The sequence below is a fragment of the Cetorhinus maximus genome, chromosome 31 (genome assembly GCF_964194155.1).
Source record: "Cetorhinus maximus chromosome 31, sCetMax3.hap1.1, whole genome shotgun sequence".
NCBI lineage: Eukaryota > Metazoa > Chordata > Chondrichthyes > Lamniformes > Cetorhinidae > Cetorhinus > Cetorhinus maximus.
The window spans coordinates 18,163,380-18,181,105 of NC_135909.1; the positions used below are offsets into that span (position 1 = coordinate 18,163,380).

A 17,726-nucleotide genomic window follows, 5' to 3' on the forward strand; every position below is an offset into this window, starting at 1 on the left:
GAAGTTTGCAGCTGTATAAAATACTAGTTAGGCAACAATTGGAGTCCTGTGTGCAGTTCTGGTTATCACACTATAGGAAGGAAGTGATTGCACTGGAGATGGTGCAGAGGAGGTGCCTATATCCAAGATTGCTGATGACACTAGGTTAGGTGACATGGTTAGTAGTGTAGGTGGGAGCAGCAAGTTTCAAAGGGTCATTGACAGATTCCGTGAGTGAACAAAACTGGCTGAAGATGTTCAACATGTGGAAGTGTGAGGTCATCCATCTTGGAGCAAAGATCCGAGAATTTCCTAAACAGTCAGAAACTTGGGACTGTGGAGGAGCTGAGGGTGAGTGAGAGTGAGAGCTGAGAGAGGCTGGAGGGTGGATAAAGAGCAGCGGTAGAGCAGCACAAGAGCAGCAGTGAGAGAGAGAAGGAGAGAAGAGTGAGAGCGGTGGGGGGGATAAAGAGCTGTGAGGGGGGGGGTTGGAGCAAACCGGCCATGTTTATAATAAATAGTCAAAGCATGATATCAGGGGAAAGAAGGGAGCTGGTTGGTTTGTGCCGATTTCTCTAAATTAGGGCACTGATTTAAACAAGGAGCTGGAAAATTAAACGTTTCAATCAGGGTAAGTACAACAGTAAGTATAAGCGTAATAAGACTGTTAATGCAGAGCAGGTCGAGGGGCATTAAATAAAATTAATAATTTAAACAAGGTACAAACTGGATTCTAAAAGAGGGAATAGAGGTTTGTTTTAGATCATGGATGGGCAGCTGTGACCTGTTGTTTGCAGTTCCTGCCCCATGTGGGAACCTCAGGCCACTTCATGTGTCTTGGGGCCAATTGTATACAAGTGTCTCCAGCTGCTTGAGTTCGAGCTCAGGATTTCTGAGCTTGAGGGGCAGCTGGAGTCACTGCAGAGAATCAGGGAGGATGAGAGTTTCCTGGATCGTACATTCCAGGTGGTGAACACCCCAAAGGGAAAGAGGGTGTTCAGGATTGAAGTTGGGTGGCCATCCAGAAGAGTAGGAACAGGCAGGAAATGCAGTAGTCTGCGGGGTGTGTGCCACTGTCAAACCGGTACTCAGCACTGGAGACTGCTGGGAATGGTGACACCCTGAAGAACTGCAGTCAATGGGCAAGAATCTGCACAGGAGGGAAAAGTGAAGAGTAGAAATGCAGTTGTTAGAGCAGATCCCATAGTCAGGGGGACAGACAGGCATTTCTGTATCCGTCATTGTGAGTCCCACATGGTGTGCTGTCTCCTTGGTGCCAGGGTAAAGGACATCACGGAGAAGGTGCAGAATATTCTGCAGGGGGAAGAGAGTGAGCCAGAGGTTGTGGTACACGTCAGTATCAATGACACAGGGAGGGCAGGTATTGAGGTCCCTCAGTCAGAATTTCAGCAGCTAGGGAGGTTGTTAAAAAGTAGGACCTAAAAGGCAGTAATCTCTGGATTACTACTACTGTGGCATGTGCTAGTGGGAGTAGAAATGTAAATATGTAAATGTAAATGTCAATATGTGGCTTGAGGCCAGTGCAGGAGGTGAGAGGGCTTAAGATTCGTGGGACATTAGGGCCAGTTCTGGAACAGGAAACACCTATTTGAAAGGAACAGGTTGCACCTTAACAAGACTGGGACCAATGTCCATGTGGGGAGCGTCACTCATGTGGTTGGGAGGGTTTGAACTAAGCTCACAGGGGCTGGGAATCAGTATATAGAAGTAGAAAAGAGGAATAACTAGAGAAGGAAGTCGGAGCATATAAGATAGGAGTAGATGAAGAAGAATCTAAGAGGGATACAAGGGACGGTTTAGATTGGATGTTTGTAATCGCATAATGCGTGGTGAATAACGTTGGTGATCTCAAAGCACAAATAGCCATGTGGGAAAATGATGTAGTGGCAATGATTAAAACATGGTTTAAAAATGGTGAGGGTCGGGTTCATATTCAAATGTACAAAGTGTTCAGGAAAGAGAGATAAGGAAAAAAGGGTGGTGTAGTGAGAGGGATAGAGAAGCAAATCTGCAGAGAAATCACAGATGTATAAGAACTATAGAGTGGTGATATCTGGGGATTTCTGAAATGTGTTCAGAGGCACTTCCTGGACCAGAATGTTCTCAGTCCAGTTAGGAAGGAGGCATTGCTGGATCTGGTGCTGGGGAAGGAGGTGGGCCAAGGTTGGCCACGTGAACGAAGTGTCTGTGGGTGAACCCTTGGGTAAGAGTGATTGGTAGAGCGTTAACTTCAATGGGAAGAGAGGGGATTTAGCCAGGGTGAAATAGAAGCAGAGAGTGAAAGGAAAAACTGTAACAGAGCAATGGATGATCTTTCAGGAGGAGATTTTTCAGGTACAGACTAGGTACATTCCAATAAGGGAGACGGGAGGGAAACCAAAGCCTGGGCTCCTTGGATGATGAGGAAGATAGAAAATATGCTGAAACAATAAAGAGGCCGTGTGACACACGTCAGATGAATTATTCAAGTGAGAACCAGGTCACTGTTATTGTACGAGAGTGTGGAATTTACTCTCTCCCTGTCCATCTCTGTTACTGTATGGGGATGTAGAATTAACTAATCCCTGGTATCTGTCAATCTGTACGTGAGTGCATGATTGACTCTCTATCTGGCAGTCTCTGTTACTGTGTTTCAGGGCAGAATCATGGTAACTTTCTACCTATCTGTCTCCATTAGTCTATTTGAGAATGGAATTAATTTTGTATCTGCCAGCCTTTATCACTGCATGTGAATGTGGAATTAACTCTCCCTCAATCTCTGTTACTGTGTTTGAGTGCACAGCTAACTCTTTGTTAGTCGATCTGTGCTCCTGTGTTTCAGTGCAGAATTACATCTCTATCCATTTTCGTTAGTGTGAGAGAGGGCGGGATTAATTCTGTATCTGGTGTTCTCTATTAGTGTATGTGAGTGGGGCATTAATCCTTTGTTCATCGCTGTTATTGCATGTGAGAGTGTAATCAACTGAGTCTTTGTTACTGCATATGAGGGCAGCATTAATCATTCTCCTTCTCTATTGTGTAACTGAAAGTAGAATTAATTCTCTCTCCATCGTCTCCGTTACTTTGTGAGTGTGAATTAATTCTATATCCTGCAGTCTCCAATAGTGTATTTCAGTATGGCAAAAACACACTGTTAGTCTCTGTTACTGTATGAGTGCGGAATTCACTCTCTGTCAATCGAAAATAATGTGTAATTAACACTCTGTCCATCAGTCTCTGTTCTTGTTTGCAAGTGGGCCACTTTCAGGTAAGCAAACTGCAAATAGTAGAGTGCCACAGGGATCAGTGCTGGGTTCTCAGCTTTTTACAATCTATATTAATGACTCAGATGAAGGTACAGACCATCAACAAATTTTCAGACAACACACAGATAGGTGGAAAAGCAGGTGGTGAGGAGGACACAAAGAGTCTGCAAGAGGATATAGATAGGTTAAGTGAGTGGCAAACATTTGGAATACAGTATGGGGAAAATGTGAGTTTTCCACTTTGATAGGAAGAATAGAAAAACAAAACATTGTTTAAAAGATATATATTAATGACCGAGACTGTGGGTGTGCTGGGTATGATTTCAAAATTTGCATACGATACAAAGATTAGAAATATTGTCAACTGTGAACTTAAAAAGGACATAGACATGTTGGGGGAATGGGCAGACAAATGGCAGATGAATTTCAATGCAGAAAAGTGTGAGGTGATTCATTTTGGCAGGAACAATCTGCTGAGATAGTATAAAATAAAGGGAGAACCTCTAAAGGAGGTGCAGGAACAGAAAGACCTCTGTGCATACGTACATAGGTCATTGAACATGGCAGGGCATGTTGAAGAGCAGTTAATAAAGCATATAGTATCATATGCTTTAATTACAGGGTCATTGAATATATGAGTAAGGAGGTTATGTTGAAATTGTATAAAACACTTGTTAGGCCTCATCTGGAGCACTGACTCCAGTTCTGGGCACCACACTTGAGGAAGGATGTGAAGGTATTGGAGAGAGTACAGAGGCGATTCACAAGAATGATTAAAGCAGTAAAGGACTGTAGCTATGAGGACAGATTGGAGAGGTTGGGACTCTTTGCCCTGGAGAAAAGAAGGCTGAGAGGTGTTCAAGATCCTGAGTGGTATGGATGGGGCAAATAGAGATAAATTGTTACCACTCAAGAGAACATCAGGAACTAGAGGGCACAGATTCAAAATAATTGGCAAAAGGAGAAAATGAGATGAGAAGATTTTTTTTTCACCCAGAGGGTGGTTGGAGACTGGAACAAACTTCCTGAAAGTGTGGTGGAGGCAGGTTTGATCGCGGTATTCTAAAGCGAATTGGATTGCTGCCTGAAAAGAAAAAATGTGCAAGGTTACGGGGATAAGGCAGGGAAGTGGGACTAGATGGAATGCTCTTTCAGAGACCCAGTGCAGACTTGAGGAGCCGAATGGTTTTCTTCTGCACTGTAAAAATACTGTGATACTGTGGAGACAGACTACACAATGTTGCAGTACAGAGGGATCTGGGTGTCTTTGTACATGAATCACAAGATGTTAAAGTGCAGCTGCAGCAAGTAATTAGGAAGGTAAATGGAATGTTGGCCTTTATTCTAAGGCGGGGTGGAATATAAAAGTAGGGAAGTCTTGCTATGAAAACAGGTCATTGGTGAGACGACATGTGGAGCGCTGTGTAAAGTTTTGGTCTCCTTATTTAAGGAGGGATATACTTGCATTGAGGACAGTTCAGAGAAGTTTGACTAGACTGATTCCTGACATGAAGAAGTTGTCTTATGAGGAATGTTTCAGCAGGTTGGGCCAATCACCATTGGAGTTTCGAAGAAGGAGAGGTGATCTCGTTGAAATATATAACATTCTGAGGGTAGATGTTGAGGGGAATGTTTCCATTTATGGGGAAACTAGAACCAGAGGGCACAGTTTAAAAATGAACATCTCCCATTGAAGGTGGGGATGAGAAGGAATTTATTTCCTTTGTAATTCAGAACCCTAGAGCGCAGTGGAGGGTGGGTCAGGTCATTGAATATATTCAAGTGGAGTGGACATATTTTTGATCTACAGGAGAGTCAAGGGTTATAGGATGGATGGGAAAGTGGAGTTGAGGCCACAATCAGATCAGCCATGGTCGTATTGAATGGCGAAGCTGGCCTGATGGGCTGAATGGCCTTCTCCTGCTTCTCTTTCTTGTATTTTTAATTTGTCAATGTGGGATTGACCTGTCTGTTCATCTCTTTTGCTCTATTTCAGTGTGGAACTACCTCAGTTTGATCTACATGTGAGTGTGGAATTCAGTCTCTGTCCATCACTTACTGAATGTGAGTGTGAAATTTAAATCTCAGTCAGTCTCTGTTACAGTGTGAGAATGTGGAAATAAATCTTTATATCAGTCCCTGTTAATGTATCTGAATGAGGGATTAACTCTCTGTCGGTCAGTCTCTGTTAATGTATGAGAATGTGCAATTAAATCTTTATATCAGTCCCTGTTAATGTGTGTGAATGCGTGATTAACTGTCTATTGGTCAGTCTCTGTTACTGAATGTGAGTGTGGAATTAACTACAATCAGTCAGTCTCTGTTACTGTAGGTGAGTGTGGATCAAAGCCTCCATGGGTTAGTCTCAGTTACAGTATGTGAGTGCGGAATTAACTCTCTATCGGTCAGTCTTAGTTACTGTAAGTGTGGAATTCTCTTTCACAGTCTTTGTTAGGATCACTGTGAGTGGAATTAAGGACCTGTCAATTTCCACTAATGTTTTAGTGAGGAATTAACCTACAATAACAGAGACTGAGAGTAATTAAGACAGTTATTCCACATTCTCATATTAGCCCATGTTAATCTATGTGAGTGAGGAATAAACAAACTACTTGTCAGCCTCCGTTACTTAGAGTGTGCAATTAATTCTCTGCAAATCTCTCTTATTGCATATGAGTGTGAACCTCTGTCATGTGTGCAAGTGCTGATTTAGCTTTCTATCCCGACCATGTTGGTTGCTGTACAAAAGTGTGAAATTAACTCTTTGCATGATAACCTGTTACTTTCGGTGAATAAAATTAAGTTTGTCAGTTACATTATTGGAGTGTGGAATTAATTCTGCGTCTGTCAGTCTCTGTTACTGTATAGGCCTATGGAAGTAACTCTCTTTCAGGCTCTGTTACTTCAAAAAAGTTAATTCCACATTAATCATCTGTCAACCTGTGTTACTGTATATGAGTGTGACTTTAACTCTCTGTCTCTGTTGTATGTGAGAGAGGAATTAACTCTCTTTTGCTTAGTCTCTGGTACTGTCTATGGGTGTGGAATTCATACCTTACATGTCAAGCTCTGTTACTGTACATAGATGTGGAATTAATTCCATGTCTGTCAGTCTGATTCATGCAGTGAGTGTGCTCTTCACTCTGTGTCAGTCTCAGTTACTGTGAGTGAGTGTGAAATTAAATTTCAGTCAAACTTGGTTGCTATGTGTGATTGTGGAATTACCTGGTGAGGCCACAACTGGAATATTGTGTGCAGTTCTGGTCACCACATTACAGGAAGGACGTAATAGCTCTGGAGAGAATGCAGGGGAGGTTTAGAAAAATGTTGCCAGGGTTAGAAAAGTGTAGCTACGAGGAGAGTTGGGGTAATTTTCCTTCGAACAAAGAAGGCTGAGAGGTGACTTGATTGAGGTGTACAACATTATGAGGGGAATAGACGGAGTGGACAGGATAAAATTGTTTCCCTTGGCGGAGAATTCTAGAACAAGGGGACACAGATTCAAGATAAGTGGCAGAAGGTGTAGGGGGGACATGAGGAAAAACTTTTTTACGCAGAGGGTAGTGGGTGTCTGTAATTCGCTGCCCAAGTTGGTGGTAGAGGCAGAAATTTTAAACTCTTTTAAAAAGTGCCTGGATCTGCACCTAAATTGCTGTAAGCTACAGGGCTATGGGCCAGGTACAGGAAGGTGGGATTAGAAAGGGCACCCGGGTGTCCTCGGGCTGGCATGGACAAGATGGGCCGAATGGCCTCCTTCTGTGCTGTAACTTTTCTATGGTTCTATGGCTCTACCTTCCAGCCAAAGTCTGGTATTGGATGTGATGTGAAATTAACTCTTTGTCTGACTCCATTACCGTACATGAGTTCGAATCAAAACTCTAATAAGCTGCATTACTCTATGTATGTGGAATTAATTTTCTGTCAGTTTCTGTTACTGTGAGTGTGACAGAGTAGACAGGAAGACTTTTTTCCTCACATTGTTAGAAAGAAATAGGACCAGAGGGCACAGATTGAAGTTAATTGGCAAAATAAGCAATGGTAACATGAGGAAAAACCTTGTCATGCAGCGAGCAGCTGGGGAATATGACTGACAATGTGGGGGAGGCAGGTTCAATCGAAGCATTCGAGAGAGAATTGGATTATTATCCAAAAAGGAACAAAGTGCAGGTCTATGGGGAATAGACAGTGAAGTGGCATGAGGTGAATTGCTCCTTCAGATGGCCAGCATAGTCATAATGGGTTGAATGGCCTTCCACCGTGTCATAATCAAGGTATGATTCAATGAATTAACTCTCTATCAATCTCTTTTACATTCAGTGTTGGTGGAACTAACTCTGTCACTCTTTGTTCATGTATGTAAATGTGAAATTCACTTCCTGTCAGTCTCTGTTACTGTACAAGAAACGGTTAATGACCTTTTATCAGAAATGGTTGGGCCCTACTGTTCTTAAAAGTGCTCGTGGTTAAACCCATCAATGTCTCCTCTCTCTGCTCCGCAATTCAAAGTCAGCCAACAAGAACATCCCTTCAAAGAAAGTGAGGAACGATTTCCACGTCCAACATCCACCCTGAAGCAAAAGGGATCTGCATTTCTCAGTTTGTGTTTCTGGCCTCGGTTTTGTGAGCAAGACCAGCAATAATTCACGTGCAAAATCAGGTGGATACTAGGAATCTGAAATGAGGAGAGAAAATGCTCAAAATACATGGCACGTCAGGCAGCATCTGTGGAGAGAGAAGCAGAGATCACATTTCAGGTCACTGACAGTCAGCCTGGAAAAAAACACTTACAAACATCTGCTCATGGTGGTTGCACTTCCCACAATTCCCTGCATCTCAGAAACCGCTCTATTCAATGTACTGACTTCCCAAGACATTGAGTGTGCATGCTCCCCAGAGCCGGTCCTGTGAAATTCCGAGGTAGACCTTTTATCACTCCCACTTGTAAGCCAATCCCACCAACTTGCCTTTGTCCTTTCGAAGTTTTAACACTTTCCTCCTCACAGTTCACAATACCACCAAGTTTAACGTCATCCGCAAATTTTGAAATGGTGCCCCGTGCACCAACATTAACATATATCAGGAAGAGCAGGGGTCCTAACACCGACCCCTGGGGAACTCCACTATCAACATTCCTCCCATTATAAACATTCCTCCAGTCTGAAAAACAGCCATTCACCACTACCCTCTGTTTCCTGTCACTCAGCCAATCCCATATCCATGTTGCTCTGTCCCTTTTATTCCATGAGCTGTAACTTTGTTCACAAGTCTGTTGTGTGAGACTTTATCAAATGCCTTTTGGAAATCCATGGAAACAACATGAACAGCATCACCCTCCCCAACCCTCTCTGTTACCGCATCAAAGACTCGGTGGAAACGGGAGAAGAATCCGGGAAGCGGCGGCTGGGATGGGGGAGGCGCTGCACCATCGGCTTCATGGTGCAGTCCCCCGGGTCCCTCTCCGCACGTCCGCCGGACCCGGCGGCTCTGATTCGGGATCTGAGAGCCGCTGAAACTCGGCGTTACTGAGACTGCGCTCGGCCACCCTCAGGTTCCGGAAGCTGTGGCGCGCATGCTCGTCGCAGGCAGGATTTCCCGTGGACGACCTATTGCACCTGCGCAGTGCCTATCTGTTAGAGATAGGCCGTTATATATCACCCCGAGCATTCTGGGAAGCGCTGTCCGCCATTTCATTATAAATTGCAAATCAAGAGGATGCGTTTGTATTAACCATTTCTGAGCAAGCTCTTTTATAGCAAATCAGCCCCACTCCCCTGTCATTTCCAATAGCCCTAAAATATTTTTCCATACCATATTTTTCATTTCACTTTTGTAAGTTTACATCAAATCTGCTTCCACCACATTTTCCGGCAGAATATTCAGGTCACAACAACTCCCTGCCTTGTAAAGAAATGACAAGCAATGATCCATTCAATGTGGAGGATGGTGGGGAGAAGGATGAAGACAAGGGGAAAGCCAGAATTAACCCCGCCCTCACATGCAGTACTAGACATTGACCGATAAAGAAGGAATCCCATCTCACAAACCGTTCGACAGACTGAGATACAGAATAAATCTGACACTCGCAAGCACTACCTGTGATTGGCAGATACAGAACACATCTCATTCAGGTACAGCAGCAGAGTTTATTAGGTGCTTCATGATTCCCACAATCACATTTTCTCCCAGGGTTTAACAGCCACAGTCGAGGCTTGCTGACAATAATCCCATTCTGGTTTAACGAGAGCTTTACACAAGACCCGGAACAATTCCCCCCCCCCACCCCAACGAGATGTGGAAGTCGCTGGCTATGCCAACAGGTATGTCATGTCCACAAAAAATAAGCAGGACAAATCCAACCCGGCGAGGTACCGCCCCATTACTGTTCCCCCTATCAAAATAAAGAAATTATGGATGGGGTATTCCACAGTGGTATCCAGCAGCAGTTACTCAGCAATAGCCTGTTCATTGACGCTTAGTTTGGGATCCACCAGGACCATTCAGCTCCTGACTGCACTGCAGCCTTGGCCCAAACATAGACAAAACTGCTGAACTGAACGAGCGAGGTGACAGCGACTGCCCTTGATATCAAGGCAGCATTTGACAAGGAAGACCATGAAACCAGGAAGAACATATTTTCCCACAGAAAACCTCCTCACAGAACAGAGAACATCTTTACACTAGAGGAAATATCTTTATCGAACAGAGAAAATTTTTGCACACAACGGATCATATTTACACAGCCGGGAGCACATTTGCACAACAGGGAAGCATTTTACACAACGACAGTGAGGATGTTTCAACGGCAGAATCACAGTTTCACCACAGAGGGAACAGTGGTACAGCAGGGAGCGCAGTTACGCAATAGGAATTACATTTAAAACAGGCCCCATCTTTATGCAGCAGGAAATACCTTTTCATAAATGATCAGTTTCTCCATTGTAATATCTTGCTGGTTTGCTCGGCACCTTTTAGTGTCAGCAATTGTGTTTATCCTGATAGTCTCTTGCTACTTTCTTGTGTGACTTTCTCTGTCTGGTACATTCATGGTAGCGTAAGTGGATTTGTGGAGCTTGGGTGAGCTTCCCAATAGTTGTGCTCCTGTTTAAAAAGTAATGAGGAAGTGAATATGTGTTTGGCTACCAAACAACGGTAATAGGCAGTAGAAAAATGTTGCTTCGGAGGAGACTGGCGTTGCAGAAGCGTGCTGGCCTCCTAACCCAGCGATCGATGGATTGAAACCATACTCAGTTTATTTAAATTCTCATTAACACTATAAAATAACATTTGTCTGTGACACAAAATCACCTCTGAATTTGCTTCAAAATAAATTTACATCAGCTTCTTGCTTCCAGTAAACACTTCAATCTGTACCCAATCTCTCAAATCGTTTTATTTCAAACACGGGCGCAGCAGAAGTGCTGCAAAAATACACCAGTCGAGGATTTCCCCTTTCTCTCAGCCCATTTCAGGCCATGGTCTGAACGGCCTTCCCTTGCTCTCTATCACTCTAAGAATATCTGAGTAACAAAAACGAAAACCAATATCTTATCTGCACCCGATATAGTGAAGTTTATACATATTAGCTTCATTATGTCGGATATACAGGACACCCTGCCATAATTCCCATGCTTATTTGGACAGCGGCGTCCTCCCTGACACATAGACCATGAGAAGGTCAAGATTATCAACATAGCGGAGACATCATCACGTCAAAGACATAGATAATCATTATTTTGACAGACATGATCGTTCATTCTTAATCACTTATTTAAAAAATGGAATTCCATCCCCAGTATCACCATGAACTGGGAAGGTTTCATTCCTTCAGGTTTGCATTAGAGACACATTTTACAAAACACTTCCGTGAGTGTCTCTGGTCAATGAAATGATGATGCGTGGAGTTCTCAGCTTTTACTCATTGATCTTCGCAAGAGGTGATCCAGTTTTGACGTTGACTTTTCCTCTGGTGTCGATTTACTCGAATTCCTCACCTGATTTCTCTGCTGTCCAATGAAGCTCACTCAGCAGAGTTTTCAATAGGAATTTGATTTTTCCTGACAGGATTTCAATCACCATGTTTTGGAACAATTTGTTTAAAAATATGGTCACAGCCGGCTTCCAGGAGCAGCAACGTGCTAAAGACAATAAATCTGTTAATAAGTGATTTTAATTGAGGAATGAATGTGGGCTCCGACACCATGGGATAACTCCCCCGCCCCTCTCCGAAATGCTGCTTGGTATACTGCAGCTGAGAAGGCAGAGGGCACCTCAATTCACCATATCATCTAAAAGATGGCACCACTAACAGTGAAGCATTCACTGATTACTGCACTAAAGCGTCAGCCTGGATTTGTGCTCGGGACTCTGGAGTGAGTATAGAACTCACAAACTCCTGACTGTAAAGAGCAAGAGAACAACTGACTGAATCATCATTCACAGCAAAGGAAAGACGACAGAAGACATTTCACTCCAAGGAGAGGCAGAAGTAGATTGTTAATTGAAGAAATGTCACAGACAATGAGAGATAAACACCCACAGTTGAAAGAGACCGACTTTTTCTCACGGCAGGGAGAGAGATTGTAGCAGGAATTTCGATTCCCAATGCTTCTTGTTAACACCCCAGTACAAGCTAAATGGTTTGCACACAGCCCGCTAGACTAAAAAACGAAGCTAGAATGTTATTTAATCATCGTAAAGTTTTCAACCAGTTCGACCCTGAAACATTGATATTCACGGTATTACAGGAAACGTCATAACTTGGGTCTGATGGTAATTTCAGATTTCCTTTCTGCATAATGCAGTCCCACACAAAAACAGGATTTAAACTCACGCGTGGGAAGCACAATGGATGAGCAGCCTTAAATTCAGATAATCATGGAGTGATTAGCGACATTATCCCGACGCCACCACCTCTGGAAACCTGGTCTCGGAACGATTACATCAGTGATTTCAGACATGCCTTCTGAAAAAAGCACCGCGTTCACGAAGAACCAGTTAATAAACTGACGACGAAGGTGGGATTTGAACCCACGCGTGCAAAGGACAATGGATTAGCACTCCATCGCCTTAACCTCTCGGCCACCTCGCCACGTGCGGTCGCCTTATTAAACCTTCTCCTGTACTGTTTTACATCCATGAACTGTTGAACTAAATGATCCTGCCTGTTTCAGGTCCTGAATAACCATCCAGGTCTCTCATGTAGTTTGTCAATAAAATACATTTCCATCACATCAGGTAGGAACTGTTGTAAATCGACTGATGTGAATCACTTCAACACTTCAACACGATATCCAACATGTTTCTAGACAGTGTGAAAACCCACTGCGGAAAGACCGAAACATACATTCATCGGGAAGAATAAAGAAACTCCTTCCGACTAACTGCAAGTACCGGAACACAACTGAAATATGGTTTTTCACTCAAGACTGTAACTGACTGCAATCAGCCTCCGACTGAACCCACAAGGAGAGAGTTGCCGTATTCGATGCATTAGGAGAAACTTTGCGTTGGTTTTCTGTGTTGTGATTTATTTTCCGCAATGATTTCGCGGATGTTCAAACCTGGTCCTGATTTCCCCAACTGGCACCGCCGCGAGCACATGAATTAATGTATTAAAATGCTGGTTGGGCTCGTCCGGGAATTGAACCCGTGACTTCTCGCATATTAATTCACAACAAATACCACATGCGAAAATCATACCCCTAGACCAACGAGCCAGCTGCCACAATAAAAGTATTCAACATATCCTTTCATTGCCACCCACAGAAAATTAACAAAATGCGAAATATTGTGAATGCTAGAAATCTTTTGGAATGTATTAGAAATCCCGGGGCCGACTCCAACCAGTGGAGAGTTTCCCTCCTTGTATAAATTGACTTCAGTTTTGTTGGGTTTCTCAATGCCACACTCTGCCAAATGCTTCTGTATAGCCAACTGTCGTCACTTGCAACTCACGCCTTGAGTTCAGCTCTTTTGTCCATATTTGGACCAAGGCTGCAATGAGGTCGGGAGCTGAGTGACCCTGGCGGAAACCAAACTGAGCTTCAGTGAGCAGGTGATTGGTGAGTTAGCGCCACTTGATCGCACTGTCGAAGACAGACCAATGTGGTTGACTCTTAACTGCCCTCTGAAATGTCCTACCAAGCCTCTCAGTTGTAACAAACCGCTACAAAGTCACAAAAAAGGGAATGAAACCGGACGGACCAGGTGGCATCGACCTCGGCACCGTCAGTCTCAGCCCTGTCCACCCTGCAAAGTCCTCCTTACTAACATCTCAGGGGCTAGTGCCGAAATTGGGAGAGCTGCCTCACAGACTAGGCAAGCTTCAGCCTGAAATATTCATCCTCACAGATAACGTCCACAGGCTCCACCATCACTAACCCTGGATATGCCCTGTCCCACCGGCAGGACAAGCCCAGCAGAGGTGGTGGCACAGTGGTATACAGTCGGATGGCAGTAGCCCTGGGATTCCTCAACATCGCCACCGGACCCGATGAATTTTTAAGGCATCAGGTCAAACATGGGCAAGGAAACCTGCTGATTACCACGTACCGCCCTCCCTCAGCTGATGAACCAGTTTTCCTGCATGTTGAACACCACTTGGAGGAAGCACTGAGGATGGCAAGGGCACAGAATGTCCTCCGGGTGGAGGGATTCAACGTGCATCACCAAAAGTGGCTCGGTAGCACCACGAGTGACTGAGCTGGACGAGTCCTAAATGACATCGCTGCGAGACTGGGTCTGTGGCAGGTGCTGAGTGAACCAACAAGAGGGAAAATCATACTTGAGCTCATCCTCACCAATCTGCCTGCTGCAGATGCATCTGTCCACGACACTATCAGTAGAAGTGACTATCACACAGAAGTTGTGCAGACGAAGTCCCGCCTTCACATTGAGGACAGACTCCATCATGTTGTGTGGCACTACCACCGTGCTACATGGGATAGATTTTGAACATACTTAGCAACACAAGACCGGACATCCATGAAGCCCTGTGGGCCATCAGCAGGAATAGAACTGTATTCGAACACTATCTGTAAACTCATGGGCTGGCATATTCCCCACTATATCATTACCATCAAGCCAGGTGATCAACCCTTGTTCAATGAAGAGTGAAGAGGGCATTCCAGGAGCTGCACCAGCCTTACCTGATAATGAGTTGTCAACATGGTGAAGCTATGACACAGGACTACTTGCATTCCAACCAACATCTGCAGCAAGTGATAGACAGAGCTAAGCGATCGCAGAACTAACAGGCAGACCTAAAATCCGCAGTCCTGCTGCATCCAGTCGGGAATGGTGATGGACAATTAAACAATTCACTGGAAGAAGAGACACCACAAATATCCCTATCCACAATCATGGAGGACCTCAGCACATCAGCACAAGCGATATACATTTGCTACAAGAAGTGCCGAGTGGATGATCCATCTCAGCCTCCTCCAGAGGTCCCCAGCATCACAGATGCCAGTCTTCAGCCAATTCGATTCACTCCAAGTGATATCAAGAAACAGCTGAAGGCATTGGGTAGTGCAAAGTCTATGGGCCTTGACTATATTCTGGAAATAGTACTGAAGACTTGTGCCCCAGAACATGCCACGCCCCGAGCCAAGCTTTTCCAGTACAGCTACAACACTGGCACCTACCCGGCTATGTGGAAAATTGACCAGGTATTTCCTGTACACAGAAAGCAGGCCAAATCCAATCGGGCCAATTACTTCACAATCAGTCTACTCTCGATCATCAGTAATGTAATAGAAGGGGTCATCAATAGTGCTATCAAGCGGCACTTGCTTAACAATAACCTGCTCACTGATGCACAGTTTGGGTTCCGCCAGGGACACTCAGCTCCTGGCCTCCTTACAGCCTTGGTTCAAGTATAGACAAAAGAGCTGAACTCCCGAGGAGAGGTGAGAGTGACTGCCCTTAACATCAAGGTCGGATTTGTCTGAATGTGGCATCAAGGAGCGCTAGGAAAACTGGAGTCAATGGGAATCAGGTGGAAAACTCCATTAGTTTGTAGTCATGCCTAAGGCGTTCAGTCATCTCAGCTCGAGGATATCACTGCAGGAGTTCCTCAGGGTAATGTGCTCGGCCCAACCATCTTCCACTGCTTCAGCAACGACCTTTCTTCCATCATAAGGTCAGAGGTGGGGATGTTCGCTTATAATTTCACAAAGTTCAGCACCATTCGTGACTCCTCAGATACTGAAGCAGTCCATATCCAAATGCAGCAAGACCTGGACAATATCCAAACTTGGGATGAAAAATGACAAGTAACAATCACGCCACATAAGTGCCAGGCAATAGCCATCTCCAACAAGAAAGAATCTAACCACTGGCCCTTGACGTTTAATGGCGTTACCACCACTGAATCGCCCACTCTCAACATCCTGAGGGTTACTGATGACCAAAAACTGAACTGGACTAGCCTTATAAACACTGTCGTTACAAGGGCAGGTCAGAGGCGAGGGATTGTGCAACGATTAACTCACCTCCTGACTCTCCAAACCTTGTCCAGTATCTATATGGCACAAGTCAGGAGTGTGATGGAATGGTCGCCAATTGCCTGGTGGAGTGCAGCACCCACAACACTCATGAAGCTTGGCATCATCCAGGAGAAAGCTTCATTGGCACCACATCCATAAACATTCGCTCCCTCCACCACCGACGCACAGTCGAGGAGTGTGAAGCATCTACAAGATGAATACAGGAATTCAACAAACCTCCTTAAACAACACTTTCCAAACCCATGACCACTACGGTCGAGAAGGGCAACTGCACTTAGATCTGCATCTGGAGCGCTGTATCCTGCTCGTTCTATATTTCTCTCCACAGATGCTGTATAATTGTTGTGTATTTCCAGCACTTTCTGATTGTTACTATTTCTGATTTTCAGCATTCGCAGTATGTTGCTTTTGGATCCAGTTTACTTTCTGAGCTGTTTTCAGGGGATCCGGTTGCCTCGAGTCTTGCTCGGCCGACCGAAATTCCCCTTGAGAAGCTGGCAGTGAGCTGCCTTCTTGAACTGCTGCAGCCCATATGGTGTAAGTAGGTCCACAGCGCTGTTAGGAAGGGAGTTCCAGGATTTGAGAGGGTGATACAGTTCCAAGTCAGGATGGTGTGTAGCTCGGAGGGGAGCTTGCTGCTGTTCTCATGCATCTGCTGCCTTTTTTCTCCCAGGTGGTGGAGATCTCGGGTTTGGAAGGTGCTGAAGGAAAAAAATGTCAGGAGTGGGATTCGAACCCACGCCTCCAGAGGAGACTGCGACCTGAACGCAGCGCCTTAGACCGCTCGGCCGACCTGACTCAGTTGGTACTTCTGCATAAATGGTTTTAAATTCCACATTCATTGTCACTGCTTTCAAAAACTCGATGTGATTTTCCTTTTTTCAGCACCTGTCAGGTTCCTGTATCTGAGTCCCATCCTTCCCCAAGCCGCCGGGGGGTGAGGAGCTTCTCATTGCTGCATTGCTCTGTTTGCTCAAATCAACAAAGACCCAATTCCCGCCCGACCTGTTCCTCACACGGAGGTGTTGAGAGTGTAAGATCTGAGCGACGTGAAGTATCCAATTGGAGTGTTACATCCTGGCGACAGGAATATCTCTCCACAGCTGCTTTCGGACCTGCTGAATATTCCCCGCATTTCCTCTTTTTGTTTTTGTGCCTTTATTACAGGAGATCTTTTTACTGACAACCCAAAGCTTGTCTCTCGGGGCAGCTCCAGGCACCGCTTTCCTGTGACCTTTAAATTCGGCTGTTTTCACACTCATCACTCTGCGCCATGGCTTTCAACCCCCACCACCACACCTCCACCACCCCCAACCCCCGCACCTCCCTCTCTGTCCCCAGTCCCGCGCCCCACTCCCATCCCCTCTCCCGACTGCTCAGCTCTCAGGTCGTCTAAGCTTTTTTTTGGAATTCGCAAAGGCCTGGGGATCACAGAGTCTGTGAGGGAATATAAGGGGTTAATCCACATTCACATACAGGGAACTGCGACTCTCTTAAGATGGACGGAAGTTGTTTTGACGGTGACTTGTTCTCTGGTGTCGATTTACTCGAATTCCTCACCTGATTTCTCTGCTGTCCAATGAAGGTCACTCAGCAGAATTTTCAATAATAACTTGTCTTTTCCTAACAGGATTTCAGTCATCATGTGTTTGAAAAAATTTTCAAAGGATTTGCACACAGTCAGGTTCCAGGCACAGCAATGTGATGAAGGCAATAGGATCTGTTTTGAATGTCTCCAACATCATGGAATAACTCCCCCGCCCCTCTCCGAAATTGTGCCATGGTATATTTTACGTGAGAAGGCAGATGTCAGCTCAGTTTAACATATCGTCTAAAAGCTGGCACCAGTAACAGCAAAGAATTCACTAGAGCGTGACCCTGAATTTGTGGTCAGGATCCGGGAATGAGTTTTGAACTCACAACCTCCTCATTGTAAAAAGCAAGGGAGCAGCTGACTGAATCATAGTTCACT

At 44.8% G+C, this 17,726-nt stretch overlaps 2 protein-coding genes and 2 non-coding genes across 4 annotated transcripts in view; 1 reads left to right on the forward strand and 3 right to left on the reverse strand.

The window, feature by feature from the left end:
* The window catches only part of LOC144670280 (histone H2B 1.1-like), a 495,251-nt gene that overhangs the window by 324,554 nt on the left and 152,971 nt on the right, over positions 1-17,726 (reverse strand). The window lies entirely within an intron of this gene.
* LOC144670308 (histone H2B-like) overlaps positions 1-17,726 on the forward strand; it is a 518,579-nt gene that overhangs the window by 155,970 nt on the left and 344,883 nt on the right. The window lies entirely within an intron of this gene.
* On the reverse strand, positions 12,252-12,333 carry trnas-gcu (transfer RNA serine (anticodon GCU)). The gene has a single exon. It is a non-coding gene; the product is annotated as a tRNA-Ser (tRNA).
* Positions 16,470-16,552, reverse strand: trnal-cag (transfer RNA leucine (anticodon CAG)). The gene has a single exon. It is a non-coding gene; the product is annotated as a tRNA-Leu (tRNA).